The sequence below is a fragment of the Balaenoptera musculus genome, chromosome 12 (assembly GCF_009873245.2).
Source record: "Balaenoptera musculus isolate JJ_BM4_2016_0621 chromosome 12, mBalMus1.pri.v3, whole genome shotgun sequence".
Classification (NCBI taxonomy): domain Eukaryota; kingdom Metazoa; phylum Chordata; class Mammalia; order Artiodactyla; family Balaenopteridae; genus Balaenoptera; species Balaenoptera musculus.
In genome coordinates this window covers 43081100-43086031 of record NC_045796.1, presented here as the reverse complement: position 1 = coordinate 43086031, position 4932 = coordinate 43081100, and positions in this window count along the sequence as shown.

The window sequence follows — 4932 nt, the reverse complement described above, 5'->3', positions numbered from 1 at the left end:
GCTCTGTATTTCCAGGAAATGAGGCTTCGATTCCTTACAGTGTTAACTTTAAAGGAAAGGCACATCAATGTTTCTTGAAAGGGGAAGAATGTTTGAAAAAAAGCTGAATGAAAAGGTAGAAAAATCCACAGCCCGCTTTCATTTTCAGTCCCCCTGGCACCAGCCTCTGCAAATGTACTGGCTGCGAAATTCCCTGTGGTCTGTGAGCAGGTGGTGGAACATCCAGATTTCCAAGCTCCTCTGTTTTCCTCGAATTCACCAAACTTCTCAGCCCTGGGAATGCCTTGGGGCGCAGAAAATTTGAAAACAAACGTGTGTTTACAAATTCACCCTCACCACCAGTTGTAATATTACTGTATTTTCCCAGTAGAATTTTTATTCACTGCTGCCTTCAGGATAGTGTCAAGGGCAAACACACTCTAAAATATATCGAGGGGACTTCCCTGGTGGCGCAGTGGTTGGGAATCCGTCTGCTAATGCAGGAGACACGGGTTCGAGCCCTGGTCCGGGAAGATCCCACATGCCACGGAGCAACTCAGCCCGTGCGCCGCAACTACTGAGCCTGCGCTCTACAGCCTGCAAGCCACAACTACTGAAGCCCGCTCACCTAGAGCCCGTGCTCCGCAACAAGAGAAGCCACCACAACGAGAAGCCTGCGCACAGCAACAAAGACCCAACGCGGCCAAAAATAAAGAAATAAGATAAATAAATTTACTAAAAAAAAAAAAAAAGCTATCTGGAGAGACAGAGATGCAAAAGACCAGAGACTATAAGAGGAATAGAGAGATGGTTTCTAAACGCTGGGGAATGAAAAATATTGCTACATGGGAATAACTGGATTGATCCCAATCGCTGAGGCTAATCAAGAAGGCCCAGTGTCAGACAAGAAATTTGAAAATTCTTTTCTTTCTACTTGGATGTTTCTTCTTACTCAACGGTTCTCATTCTGTTCAGGCCATAGAGCCTGGGTTTTCTGACTGGTGAGGGAGTAAAATAAAGAGAGCAATGATGAGAAGGAAGACGGGGAACAGGCCTGGCCTGGGAGGGGACACCCAAGGCCGGCTCCTAAGACAAAAGTCAAGAATGAGTGCAGCTTTGAGTCTGTTTACCAATAGCCTATGCGCTACACACAGTCAAACCCACCACAGGCCATCGTTCTGCTTGATGTAAATCACCATCACTGTACGTCTCCTCACTCTGAATGACGCTGCCGAGCCAGACGACAGCGGAGCAGTAGCTTCTCTCATCGTCCAAAATCATTAGGGGTGTGTGTGTGTGTGTGTGTGCACGCGCACACATGTACATGCTCACATGTGGCCAAAACGTAGAAGTGAGAAATCCCCAGCCCAGTCAGATATGGCCTTCAGTATTATTTTATTTTGGCTTGTGGAACAAGGTTTATTTCTTGTTTATGTTTTAAATTTGGGTTTTTTGCTTTTGTTTTGGTGTGAAAAATGTGACACAGCTTTTAAAGTAATAGTATCTTAAGACAAGGTATGAGATGTCATGAAAGTTGGGTATGACCCGAATATGACTCTGTGTATTTCTTTCTAATACGTGTATTTCTGCCTATGTCTCTGGGCCTGGGCACAGCTTGCTCTGCTTTTGTTCCTGCATCACTTCTTTTAAACTGTCTCTATTTGTCTACTTCCATCTGTCTCCTCTGTTTTTGCCTCTTTTTCCCACAATTTTCTTTTTTCCCATTCATTTATTCAAAGTTACATTAAATGGCAACCACTGTATATTGTTTCTAAGAATTATCAAATTCCTCTTCCCCCCAACTCTGAATCAAGTAGCTTTTTCATGCAGGTACTTCAGTTGATCTTTGAAAGTTCAGTGCCCTTGAGAAAAAAAATGTTGACTGTTTCCCTGACCCGGGATGGAGTTTTCCAGAAACATCCGTCATGTCAACCCTCTATTGATATACACAGAATGCTGATGCCTTTCAAGGCTAGTGAGAAATAAGTCGGTAAAAGGAGAACCCGGACTCTCAGGTGCAGAGAGGAACGAGACAATGTAAAAATGAAAAGACATGTAAAAATGAGACATTTAATTATACTCTCTGATTTTAAACTTTGAAACATGAAACGCATAGCTCTATAAAGCATGGAGCAGGAACTGAAAATGTGACAACCTGGTCAAAGTTCGAATTTTTCCAAATCTACAAACAAGGTTTTTTGATCTTAAAATGATTCAGACCTGTGACTGGGACGTTCCCTAATTTGTTTCTCAGAAAACAGACCTCCGACGGGCCTCAGGCTACAAAGCTTCCAGAATCCTGGACACCAGTGAAATCTTCAGAGCCAGCCGGCACCACCTCGCAGGCAGTCAGTATTGAATACACGCGGGTTGAAATTCATTAGAGAAAAAATAAGTATGCTGGAAATTAGTTTTACCCTGGAATATACTACTGCACTTTCTAAGAATCTCTCGATTGCCTATAATGGCTGGAAGGCCTCATGTTTCACACCAATAATTCCAGTATTAGTGGGAAACTCAGAAGACATGAGGAAAGACTGAATTCATTATTAATGAAGGACTGCCGCCCTCTAAGGAAACACAGTGCACTTAACGCCCAGCTTACCTCATCTTCCGTCAATAAATCCATGCTCTCTAATTGTAAACAGCATCCCTTGGTAGACTCCCTGGAGAGGATGACAGCCAATTAACAAGCACACTTTGGCCTTAATTAAGCTGCTTTTTCCTGTCTGTGATACTACCTCAATATCAATGGAGACGGTTGGTGCTTTATTTTACTCCCATTATAGAACTGAATTCCAAGTTAATTCTTTTAAAACACGATCCAGTTAAAGCTTTTATTATCTAATGAAATGCATATATTTTTTTATTTTAAATGAGAAGGGGAATTCACTTGCAAGATTAATTTCTTTTTTGCCTCCCCCTTTTCCCTCTCCTTCTTAACTCATGGTCTAAAAGGGTATTAGTTTGCTAGGGCTTCTGTAACAAAGTGCCACAGACTGGGTGGCTGAAACCCCAGAAATTTATTTTCTCAAAGTTCTGGAGGCTAGAAGTTTGAGATCAAAGTGTTGGCAGGATTGGTGATTGGTTTCTTCTGAGACCTCTCTCCTCGGCTTTTTTTTTTTTTTTTTTTTCTCTCCTTGGCTTTTTGATGGCCATCTTCTCCCTGTGTCTTCACATCATCTGACCTTTGTATGTGTCTGTGTCCAAATTTCCCCTTGTTATGAGGACACCGGTCAGATTGTATTGGGGCCCATCCAAATGGACTCATTTTAGCAAAATCACCTCTTTAAAGGCCATTTCTCCAAATATAGTCACATTCTGAGGTACTAGGGGTTAGGACTTCAACATATAAAATTTGAGGGGACACAATTCAGCCCTTAACTGTGAGGATGTGGTGACATTTCCAGGGAGAGGCAGTAGAGTATATGGTTAAGGGCACTGCTTCCAGAGCCAGACCGTCTGGGTTCAGATCTCAGCTTTCCCACTTCCCTGTGTGACTTCGGGCAAGTCACTTAAGTTTTCTGCCCTTTAGTTCCTCCATCTGTAAAATGGGTTAATAATGATGCCTCCCTCAGGGGGTTTTTATGAAAAGTAAATAAGTGCTTTATACCTAGAAAGCCCTCTATAAATGTTTGCTACAATTATTTCAAGCTTTTTCCTCAAAATGCTTAAAGAGGGCTTGTACATTTTCCTCATAAGGGAAATGAATGCTGTGTAAATGTACTATAAAAATGTGAAGAACATCTTGATTCCCCACGGTGTCACGAATTGAGATGATTATTTTAAAAATTTCTTTTACATTCTTTTATACTCAAAATGTCTTTTATACTCAAAATATATAATGACTCTTGTGTTAGGGCATGAAATGGATTTGGGCCATATGTGGCAGATTTCAGTCAAGCCTATACCCTCCCACCGTCTTCACCCCAGTCCTATATCTTCTCCTCCATCCAAACCAAAGCAGGTTTCAAGTATGTGGCTTGTTCTACCTGAGCAAACCTGGTCCAAATTCAGATGCCTTCATTTTTACAGCAAAACCCTAATTCTGGACCAATATCCTTCTTTACTGCTATACACTGGTAGCAAAGTATTTCTGGAGAAAATGTCTGACCGCATGGGTAAGTTCTACTAAAATATCATGATCTCCAGCCTCTCCTGGGCCTTCTGCACCGCTGCATCTTTCCCTTATCCCGGGTCCTCATCATCTCCCATTCCCCTAGGGAGCTATTCCCCACTCTTACCTCTGCATCTGAGTCTTGTACTCAAAGCGCACCTCTCTCTTGGCCCCTGATAACTTTTTTGCTCTTCACCAGGAGCACAGTGGTTCTAGCAACACCAAACTGCTTAATTCCACACACACCACGTTGACTCTCCTCTGGGCCTTTGCTCTTGCACAGAAAATGCCTTCTTTTCCACCAGGCTCCTCTGCCTTTGTCTGACTTCCTTTCACTCTTAGGACTTGCCTCAGACATCGCATCCTCCTCTCTTAAGCCCTCGTCCATCAGCAACCCTGCCTCACCCGAGCTGGGTGGCGCTCCTCCCAGTGCTTCCGTCACTCCCTGCACACATCTCCAGCACTGTTCCTATGACACTGCTATACAATTTATCTGTTGATGTATCCATCTCTCCCAATAAACTGAGCTCCTTGCAGTCAGAAGTCCTGTGTGTTCATTACTGAATTTCACTGTCCAGCACAGTAGATGTTCCAAATGAGTCCTGTCTTTCCTCCAGTACACAGGCTGTATTGAAATCACTTGTGTGCTAAGCTCTTGAGGGACAGGGGTCAGACTTAACTGTTTTTCTTCTTTTGTCAATCAGGGTTCTTAGTTGTGAAGAACAAAACCCATCTGTGTTGATTTAAGTATGCAAGGATTTTGCTAAAAGGAATTGGGTAGCTCACTGAACCAGTGGGAAAATCAGAAAGTAGGTATGAAAAAAGGAAACTAAAAG